Here is an 11,747-nt window from a genome sequence, read left to right as displayed (position 1 = left end):
AGAAATAGTGACAGACAGAGTGAGACTCAAACACATACACAGCTCTCCAAAGAGAGAGTGAGGCAGAGACTGAGCGACACAAACATTTCACATTTTTATTTCATTATCTGTTCAGAGTGTTACCGAGTTGCAGAAAAATGCAAATGCAACAGGTGAAAATCGGGGTTCACTGAACAGGATTGGAATCATCTCTGTTTAATTAAGGAATTACCAGGCGTGGGGATCGAACCCACGCGGGTATAAACCCATTGGATCTTAAGCCCAACGCCTTAACCACTCGGCCATCCTGGTCCTGTCGACACTTGGACTCTGTCTCTCTGAGAATCTGGGCTTCAACTCCACCCCCACAGAAACACACATACACATCGGGTTTCAGGGAGCATTTTCGAACATTTTTCATCATATTGACACGGGCGCAACTCTCCTATTCTTTTTCGAGTAAAGCTCTGGGAACTTTCACATCCACCCGAGGGTGCAGACGGAGCTTCAATTTAACATTTCATCCGAAAGTCAACAGTTTCAACAATGCAAAATTTCCCAAGTACTGCACTTGAGTGTCAGCCAAGATGATGTGCTCAAGTCTCAGGAGTGAGGCTGAAACACACCACATCCTGATTCAGTCGAGAATGGAGCCACTGAAACAAAGCTGATACCAAAGATCACAACCGTATTATTTTCCCCACGTTTTTTAAAATTTTCAGGACATAACAAATTCATGGTGATGATTTCCATAGACAGTTGCACATACACAGAGACATCCATACAGATACATATACACAGACATACACACACACAATAACTAAAAATATGCAAGCATCAACATAGAAACATAGAAATTAGGTGCAGGAGTAGGCCATTCGGCCCTTCGAGCCTGCACCACCATTCAATAAGATCATGGCTGATCATTCAACCTCAGTAACCCTTTCCTGCTTTCTCTCCATATCCCTTTAGCCGTAAGGGCCATATCTAACACCCTTTTGAATATATCTAACTAACTGGTCTCAACAATTTTCTGCGGTAGAGAATGCCACAGTTAACCACTCTCTGAGAGAAGAAGTTTCTCCTCATCTCGGTCCTAAATGCCTTACCCCTTATTCTTTGACTGTGACCCTTGGTTCTCCAGCTCCCCAGCAATGGGAACATTCTACCTGCCTCTCAGCTGTCCAATCTCGTCAGAATTTTATATATTTCTATGAGAGCGCCTCTCATTCTTCTGAACTCCAGTGGATACCAGCTCAGTTGATCCAGTCTCTCCTCATATGTCAGTCCTGCCATCCCGGGAATTAAGCTGGTGAACCTTCGCTGTACTCCCTCAGTAGCAAGGACGTCCTTCCTCAGATTTGGAGATCAAAACTGAACACAATATTCCAGGTGTGGCCTCACCAAGACCCTGTGAAATTGCAGTAAGACCTCCCTGCTCCTACAGTGAAATCCCCTTGTTCTGACGGCGAACATGCCATTTGTCTTCTTCACCGCCTGGTGCACAAGCCTGCCAACAATCAATGACTGATGCACCTTGACACCCAGATCAAGATATACACAGAGTGCTTTAGACAAATAGATGGATAGACAGGCAGGGTCACTGTTGCTACTTTGGCTGGCTTTTGCTTTTTTCTATCCGTATGTATCGTGAATATTGCACATTAATTAAAGAAAGAAAACAGCGGCTGTGTTGAAAGGTGTGGGACGTTGTTCCATCTATCTCAGAATCAGTTTTGCAGGGACCTGGTTAAATTGTCAAACAGAATGAAATATGCTGAGAAACGTCGTCGGTAGGATTCAAATCTACGCAGAGAAACCCGAATGCATTTTTAGTCCATTGCCTTAACCACTGGGCCACGACTACTGGTTCGCTGTATTGTTAAATGTTACTCAGATAAAACTCAGTCATCCATCTCTGTGCAGCAGACGGCCGCAGAATCGTGAAAAAGTCACCGTTTGTTAAAAAATTGGAAGAGGCAATCTCCTCTTGCTGTCACTGCTTTCCAAATGCACTGCTATTTCATCTTTAATAATTGATTCCTACATATTCCCCACTACTGATGTCAGGCTAACCGGTCTATAATTATCCGTTTTCTATCACCCTAATGTGATGTTACATTAGCTACCCTCTAGTCCATACGAACTGATCTAGAGTCGATAGACTGTTGGAAAATGATCACCAATGCATCCGCTATTTCTGGGGCCACTTCCTTAAGTACTTTCCAATGCAGACTATCAGGGCCCGGGGATTTATCAGCCTTCAATCCCATTAATTACCCCAACACAATTACCTGACTAATAAAGATTTCCTTCAGTTCCTCCTTCTCGCTAGATCCGCGGTGCCCAATATTTCTGGAAGGTTATGCGTGTCTTCCTTCGTGAAGACAGAACCAAAGTAATTATTCAACTGATCTACCATTTCTTTGTTCCCCATTATAAATTCGCCTGAATCTGACTGCAAGTGACCTGCGTTTGTCTGCTCTAATCTTTTTGTCTTCATATATTTATAGAACTTTATTATGTTCCCAGCAAGCTTCCTCTCATACTCTATTTCCCCCCTCCTAATTAAACCTTTTGTCCTCTTCTGCTGAATTCCAAGTTTCTCCAAGTCCTCAGGTTGCAGCTTTTTCTGGCCAATTTATTTGCTTCGTCCTTGGATTTAACACTATCCGTAATTTCCCTTGTTAGCTACGATTGAGCCACCTTCCCCGTTTTATTTTTACTCCAGACAGGGAAATACAATTGTTGAAGTTCATCCATGTGATCTTTAAATGTTTGTCATTGCCTATCCACCGTCAACCCTTGAAGTACCATTCGCCAGTCTATTCTCGCAAATTCGCGTCTCATACCATCGAAGTTACCATTCCTTAAGTTCAGGACCCAAGTCTCTTAATTAACTGTGTCACTCGCCACCTTAATGAAGAATCCTTCCTTATTATGGTCACTCTTCGCCAAGGGGCCTCGCACAACAAGATTGCTAATTAGTCCTTTCTCATTACACATCCCCCAGTCGAGGATGGCCAGCCCTCTAGATGGTCCCTCGACATATTGGTCGAGAAAACCATCCCCAGTACGCTCGAGGAAATCCTCCTCCACCGTATTGCTTCTTGTTTGTTTCGCCCAATCTACATGTAGAGTAAGGTCACCCTTGATAACTGCTGTATCTTTATGGCACGCATCCCTTATTTCTTGTTAGATGCTGTCCCCAACCTCACTACTACTGTTTGCTGATCTGTACACAACTCCTCTAGCGTTTTCTTCCCTTTGGTATTCCGCAGCTCCACCCACACATGTTTCCCATCATCCAAGCTAATGATGTTCCTGACTATTGCTTTAATTTCCTCTTTAACCAGCAACGCTACACCACCACCTTGACATTTCTGTCTATGCTTCCTGAATGTTGAATTCCCAGCCTTGGTCACCCTGGAGCTATGTCTCCGTCATGCCAATTATATCATATTCAGTAATTGCTGCTTGTGCAGTTAATTCGTCCACCTCATTACGAATACTTCTCGCAATGAAGCACAGAGCCTTCAGGCTTGTTATTTTAACACATTTTGATCCTTTAGAATTTGGCTGTAAAGTGGCCCTGTTTGATTTTTGCCGTGGGTTTCTCTGCCCTCCACCTTTACTTTTATTCTTTCACTTCTGCGCCCATTCTACTTCCCTCTGTCTCCTGTCGCCCTGCCACATTAATTTAAACCCTCCCCAACAACACTTGCAAACACTTCCCCTTGGACGTTGGTTCTGGTCCTGCCCAAGTGCAGACCTTCCGGTTTAGTTCTGGTCCCACCTCCCCCAGAACCGGTTCCAAAGTTCCAGGATCTTGAATCCCTCCCATCTGCACCACATTTCAAGCCATGTATTCATTTGAGCTATCCTGCAATTCCTGCTCCGACTCACAGGTGGCACTGGTAGCAATGCTGAGTTTGCGACCTCTGAGGTCCGACTTTTTAATTTAACTCTGAGCTCCCTGAATTCAGCTTGTCGGTTCTCAGACAGAGTGAGTCAGAGAGTGACAGAGACTCAAACACATAAAGGTATACAGGTCTCTCTAAAGACAGAGAGTGAGAGGCACAGATACATTTCACAATCCCATTTCTTTGTCAGTTGAGAGTGTGACAGAGTTACAGATTCAACAGAAGGCATTCGGGTATCACTGAGCAGGATGGGAGAAAATCGGTGTTAAATTTAAGAGTTAACAGGAGTGGGGTTCGATCCCATGCGGGTATAAACCCATTAGATCTTAAATGCAATGATTAAAACATTCGGCAATTCTGGACTTGTGACCCTTCACATTCTGTCTCTGTGAGAATCTGGGCTTGAGCTCCACCCTCATAGACACACGCATACACACAGGTTTTCAGTGAGCATTTCAGAATATTTATATTAAAGTGACACGGAGCAACTCACTGCTCTTTATCGAATAATGCTGTCGGAACTTTCACATTCACCCGAGAGAGCAGACGGAGCTTCAATTTAACATTTCATCTGAAAGTCAACAGCTTCACCAATGCAAAATTCCGCAAGTACTGCACTTGAGTGTCAGATAAGATTATATGCTCAAGTCTCAGGAGTGGGACTTGAAGTCGAAAATGCTGCCGCTGAACCAAAGCCGATATCAAATGTCACAACCGTATTATTTTCCCCAAGTCTTTTTAAAAAGTTCCAGGACATACCAAATTCATGGTGATGATATCCACAGACAGTTGCACATGCACAGTGATACATACAGATAGACAGACACAGAGACACACACAACATAACCAAAAATATACACGCACCAACGGACATACACAGAGTGCCTTCGACATATAGAGGAATAGACAGGCTGAATCACTGTCGCTAATTTGGCTGATTTTTACGTTTTCCTATCCATTTGTATCGTGTATTTTGCATGTTAATGAAAATGAGAAAAAAATATCAGTGTTGAAAGGTGTGGGACGTTATTCCACCCACCTCATGATCCGTTTTGCATGGATCTGGTTAAATTGTGAAATGGAATGAAAAATGCTGAAATCGGTAGTCAGCAGGATCGGAACTGCGCGGGGAACCCCCAATGGGTTTCTTAGGCCATCGCCTTAACCACCCAGGCACTACTATTGTATTTCTGCCTCTTTAAATGTTACTCAGATAAAACTCAATCATCCTTCTCTCTGCATCAGAACGCCACAGAGTCCTGAAAAAGTCTCCGTTAACTAAAAATCTGGAAGAGCCAATCTCCTCTTGCTGTATTTTTACTCTTCTATGTTGCTCTGGAACATTTAATATGAATCTATACCGAATAACAGAAGTATAATTCTACATTTCGAAAATGCTTCCTCCTGCGTGACAGGCGGGGATACTCACGACTATACTAATGAGGTACTGACGGGTGTAGATTTTGAGATAGCTGGAATCGAGCTGTGAAAAGAGGTGGACACCATGAGAAAGAGACATACACATTGAGAGACAGACACAAAAAGAGAAACAGGGAGAGACAGACAGCGAGCTAGAGAAATAGAGAGAGAGCAAGTGTGAGACTGAGAGGGCTAGGCAGACTGAGTGAGACAAAGACACAAACACACACATACACAGAGATGTGTGTGTGCTCCATAAAGAGAGGGAGGCAAATAGTAATGGAAAGCCAGAGACAAAGACTCAAACACGCAAACACTTGCACAGATCTCTAAAGAGACAGAGGTAGAGAGTGAGGCAGAGACTGAGAGAAACAGATACATTTCACGATTCCATTTCTTTATCGGTTCAGAATGTCATAGAGTTACAGTAAAATGCAGATTCAACAGATTCTTACTGCAGTTGTACAGGGCCTTGGTGAGGCCTCATCTGGAATATTGTGTTCAGTTTTGGTCTCCTAATCTGAGGAAGGACGTTCTTGCTTTTGAGGGAGTGCAGCGAAGGTTCACCAGACTGATTCCCGGGATGGCTGGACTGTCATGTGAGGAGAGACTGGATCAACTGGATTTTTATACATTGGAGCTTAGAAGGATGAGAGGGTTTCATAGAAACATAAAGATTCTGGCGGGACGGGACAGGTTAGATGCGTGTAGCTTGTTCGCGATGTTGGGGAAGTCCAGAACCAGGGACACAGCCTTAGGGCAGCCATGTCAACGTGGTGCCAATTATATCATATTCATGAATTGCTGCCTGTGCAGTTAATTTGTCCACCTTATTACGAATACTCCTCGCATTGAGGCACAGAGCCTTCAGGCTTGTCTTTTTAACAACTTTGTCGCTTTAGACTTTAGCGGTAATGGAGCCCTTTTTGAAAGGAATGACAAGAGTGTATGCGGTTACAGGAGGATGTGAGGGGAAACAAACATAATACGAGGGGAAGAGTACATCCGCGATGGACAAGTATGAGATCAAAAAGAATGGAAATATAAGGGGAATATCTTTGTCCGTATGTCGGAGAGGAGGAAGCCTAACTATAGGTCCTCACCCTCTGGGAGACGGGAGAAGGATAGCTGCAGGTTTGACAATACTACGGAAGGATGTGTCATTGGAATAAACCCTGCCCGAACCGAACCCACACATTACACCTATCAAGGGCGAGGAGAATATTGTGTGGTAACTAGCCTGGGAACTTACGTTATTCCAAAACTATCGGTGGCAGCGGGAAGAGCACGCATGACATGCCAGGAAGACAATGACATGAAATATAAACGGTGAGATTAAGCAAGATATTGATGTTTACATGTAAGAGCAAGCACAATCAATTCCCCTGTTACTTGAAGATTTAACTGAGCTCAAGAAATAACATTAAAAGATATTAAGAGCAGAAGGATAAAGCAAAAGAACTGGACAGTGAAATAAAGGATAACCTGAAAAACCCTCCTTGTTACTTGAGATTATACATCCCTGGATAACGATCCTTTCAAATAACCTAGTGGCAGTACAGATAGTAATAGCCTTGAGTTACTATCTTGTTATGTAATAAGTGCAAAGATAGGCGAGGCTTACCCGAGCAAAGTTCCAAGATAGGAATTAGAATTATATCCCATGTGTTAGTCCTAGTGCAGCTGATAGTAGTGTTGATGCTCCTGGGCGAGTGTGCAGGCAGATACAAGAGACGCAGAAAGAAGAGGTTGGCCAAGGCCCGTAACCAAGAATGCAGAAAGCCTTTGCTAGATCCAAAGAAGGTTAATCAAACAAAAAGATGGCATGAATACCTGATCTGAGTCGTGAGTGTCCCAATCCTATTGCCTGATCAATGAAACCGAGGCGGGAGACACACGAATCAAGACAGAATAAGGCAGGGAAAGGAAAATTTTGTTCATGGTGGGATATTTTTAAGGGCTGGTCACCTAAAGCCGATGCAGTCCTCAAATTGATGTGGCATTCAATTGTGATAATAATGGTAGTGGAAGAGATATGTATCGTGATCCAACTATATCTGATGTGTAAGATCAGAGAGATATACAACCACGTGGTTCTAGCCGAGCAGCAAACAGCCTTGTTAATTATGTAATGTTAGCATGATAGCGAGGCGAATAACTTTGTAATGCATTTGGGAAACAACCAAGACCCCCGAGTTTATGCACTGTATGTACAAAAATAAATATAAGTTGCATGCCAATATCCCAGGGAAATGGTCAGGGGTAGTATGTAAAGACTCCGCAAAAGATGGAACTACAAGTGATCCCAGGGATATGGTCTTGATATCACCATTTCCAGCAGATGGCTCAGAACATATATGTGATCAGCTGATTATTGAGAAATAATCAGGGACCAATAGGAGGGACTGAAAGGGCAGATTACAAATTGTAATTACAATTAATAATAATAATTGTGATGTTTTAAAATGGAGTTAACAGGTTTTTGAAATGGATCCAACAGCCTGTTTTTGAGACTGTGGGAAGCATGTGTGGGATGCCTTCCACAGAGGAGCAGATGTTCCAATCCATAGACCAAAGGGAGCTGGGCACGGACACAGATAACATAGAATTTGAATTGTATAGCAAGATATGAGTTAAGTAAAAAGAATCATAACAACATGTCTTTGGATTTACCAATTAAGGCATATAGAAGCCAGATTGGAGGAATCGCTGTACCAATCATTCATGTATTAATCAATCAGCATGTATTAATTGTAACTTGCGTAATTACGTAATGGTATAATCTGAAACTGTATAACTTAAGATGTCTTTGGCAGTATCTTCGAGGATTCCTTCAAGGATAGCTCCCCTGCCGGCTTGTATTAATAAAACCTGCATTTAGTTTAAGGCTAACAGAACCCGAGTGGTGGTTTGAAGTTAACCCTAACAAGGTTACAGAGATAGGGAGAGGTGTTGGGGCTCGAGGAGTTTAGAGAGATATGGAGGGGTATAGGGCTGGAGGAGGTTACTGAGATAGGGAGGGTGTCAGGCTGGAGGAGATTACAGAGATAGGGAGGGGTGTCAGGCTGGAGGAGGTTACAGAGATAGGGAGGGGTGTAGGGGCTGGAGGAGGTTCGAGATTGGGAGGGGCGGGGCCATCGAGGGATTTGAACACGAGGCTGAAAATTTTAAAAGCAGCGCTTTGCTGGGTCCGAGGGGGCGGGGAGAAGTGCAGGAACACAACCCCCTCACTACCTACCCTGCACTAACCCTCATCATTTGTTAAATCACCTGGAGTTCCAGCGACACTCCTCCCCCTCTCTCTTGGTATTTATCTACTCACTGCCTCATTCAAAGCTTATCTCCTATTGACAGTCCGTTTGAGTGCCCTCGATGTCGCAGAATTGCTCCCCTTGGACACCGACTGACCTTCCCCGTGCATCCGCTGCTCCCCTCCTTTTCCGTGACGGCCGACAAATTCAGGTTGTGTTCCGGTCAGCAAGCAAAAAATCGGGGCAGCGCGGTGGGAGGGCTCGTGTAAATTAAAACACGTGGAGGGCCGGTTAGGGCTTGCGGGGGCCGTGTCCGGCCCGCGAGCCGAATGTTTGACACCCCTGCTCTACCCTCTCAAGCCCTGTAAGAATTTTGTCTGTTTTAAAATGAGATCACCTCTCATTCGTCTAAACTGCAGAGAATATAGGCCGAGTCTACTCAATCTCTGCTCACAGGACAATCCCCCCATCCCAGGAATCAATCTGGTGAACCTTCGTTATCATCCTCAATGGCGTACATCCGTCCTTAGGTAAGCAATCAAAACTGTACACAATAATCCAGGTGTAGTCTCATCAGGGCCCTAGAAAATTGTCGTCAAACGTCCAAGAGCAAGTTATTATTTAAATGGAGAAAGATTGCAAAGTGCCACAGTACAGTGGGACCTGGGGGTACTTGTGCATGAAACACAAAAGGATAGTATGCAGGTACAGCAAGTGATCAGGAAGGCCAATGGTATCTTGACCTTTATTGCAAAGGGGATGGAGTATAAAAGTGGGGATGTCTTGCTACAGCTATAAACATTTTTGGTGAGGCCACACCTGCAAAACTGCGTGCAGTTTTGGTTTCCATATTTACGAAAGGATATAATTGCTTTGGAGGCAGTTCAGAGAAGGTTCACTAGGTTGATATTAGGGATGAGCAGGTTGACTTATGAGAAAAGGTTGAGTAGTTTGGTCCTCTACTCATTGGAATTCAGAAGAATGAGAGGTGATCTTATCGAAACGTATAAGATTATGAGGGGGCGGGACAAGGTGGATGCAGAGCTGATGTTTCTACTGATGGGGGAGACTCAAACTAGAGGGCATGATCTTAGAAGAAGGGGCCGCCCATTTAAAACAGATGAGGAGGAATTTCTTCTCTCAGAGGGTTGTAAATCGGTGGAACTCGCTGCCTCAGACAGCTGTGGAAGCTGGGACATTAAATAAATTTAGGACAGAAATAGTTTCTTAAATGATACTCAAATCACATAGCTATGAAAGCCAACATACCATTTACTTTCTTCACCGCCGGCTGTAACTGCATGCCAACCTTCAATGACTGACGAACCATGACACCCAGTCTCCTTGCAGCTCCCATTTTCCTAATCTGCCATCATTCAGATAATATTCTGCCTCAGTGTTTTTGCCACCAAAATGGATAAGCTCACATGTATCCGCATTATACTGCATCTGACATGCATTTGCCCACTCACCTAACCTGCCCAAATCAACACACAGGCTCTACGCGTCCTCCTCACAGCTCACTCCGCCACCCAGTTTAATGTCATCTGCAAACTTGGAGATATTACATTCAATTCCTTCATCCAAATCATTAATGTATATTATAAAGAGCTGGGGTCCCAGCATTGAGCCTGCCATTCTGAAGAGGACCCCTTTATCCCGACTCTCTGCTTTCTGTCTGCCAACCAGTTATCTATCCACGTCAGTGCTTTACCCCCAATACCATGTGCTTTAATTTTGCACACCAATCTCTTTTGTGGGACCTTTTCAAAAGCCTTTTGAAAGTCCAAATACACCACATCCCTTGGCTCTCCCTTGTCCACTCTACTAGTTACATCCTCAAAAAAAAACAGAAGATTTGTCAAGCATGATTTCCCTTTCATAAATCCATGTTGACTTGGACCGATCCTGTCATTGCTTTCCAAATGCGCTGTTATTTCATCTTTAATTATTGATTCCAACATTTCCCCCCTACTGATGTCAGGCTAACCGGTTTATAATTACCCATTTTCTCGCTCCCTCCTTTTTTAAAAAGTGATGTTACATCAGCAACCCTCCAGTCCATTGGAACTGATCCAGAGTCGATAGACTGTTGGAAAATGATTCCGTATTTCTAGGGCCACTTCCTTAAGTACTCTGGGATGCAGACTATCAATCCCTGGGGAGTTATCGGCCTTCAATCCCATCAATGTTCCGAACACAATTTCCTGCATAATAAGGATATCCTTCAGTTCCTCCTACTCACTCGACACTCGGTCCCCTAGTATTTCCGGAAGGTTATTTTTTGTCTTCCTTCGGGAAAACAGAACCAAAGTATTTGTTCAACTTGTCTGCCATTTCTTTGTTCCCCATTATTAATTCACCTGCATCCGACTGCAAGGGAATTAAGTTTGTCTTCACTAATCTTTTTCTCTTCACATATCTATAGAAGCTTTTGCAGTCAGTTTTTATGTTCCCAGCAAGCTTCGTCTCGTATTCTATTTCCCCCCTCCGAATTAAACCCTTTGTCTTCCTCTGCTGAATTCTAAATTTCTCCTAGCCCTCAGGTTTGCTACTTTTTCTGGCCAATTTATATGCCTCTTCCTTGGATTTAACACTATCCTTAATTTCACTAGTTAGCCACGGTTGAGCCACCTTCCCAGTTTTATTTTTTACTCCAGACAGGAATGTAAAATTATTGAAGTTCATCCATGAGATCTTTAAATGTCTGCCATTGCCTATCCACCGTCAACCCTTTAATTATCATTCGCCAGTCTATTCTAGCCAATTCACGTCTCATACCATCGATGTTACATTTCCCTAAGTTCGGGAGCCTAGTCTCTGAATTAATTGTGTCACTCTCCATCTTAATAAAGAAATCTACTATTTTCTGCTCATTCTTCCCCAATGGGCCTCGCACAACATGATTTGCTAAATCGTCCTTTCTCATTACACATCACCCAGTCTAGGATGACCAGCCGTCTCGTTGGTTTCTCGAAATATTGGTCCAGAAAACCATCCCTAATACACTCCAGGAAATCCTTCTCCATCGTCTTGGTTAGCGCAATATATGTGTAGATTGAAGTCGCCCATGACAACTGCTGTACCTTTATTCCATGCATCCCTAATTTCTTGTTTGATGCTGTCCCCAACCTCACTACTACGTTTGGTTGTCTGTACACAACTCCCACTAACG

At 43.6% G+C, this 11,747-nt stretch overlaps 1 non-coding gene across 1 annotated transcript; it reads right to left on the bottom strand.

Annotated features, from left to right (window-relative positions):
- Positions 1 to 208: 208 nt before the first annotated feature.
- Positions 209 to 291, bottom strand: trnal-uaa (transfer RNA leucine (anticodon UAA)). Its single transcript has one exon. It is a non-coding gene; the product is annotated as a tRNA-Leu (tRNA).
- Between the last annotated feature and the right edge of the window lie 11,456 nt (positions 292 to 11,747).

Source organism: Pristiophorus japonicus, chromosome 23 (assembly GCF_044704955.1).
Source record: "Pristiophorus japonicus isolate sPriJap1 chromosome 23, sPriJap1.hap1, whole genome shotgun sequence".
NCBI classification, from domain to species: domain Eukaryota; kingdom Metazoa; phylum Chordata; class Chondrichthyes; family Pristiophoridae; genus Pristiophorus; species Pristiophorus japonicus.
The sequence above is the reverse complement of the archived record's forward strand: the minus strand, read 5'-3'. Positions and strand labels throughout refer to the sequence as shown.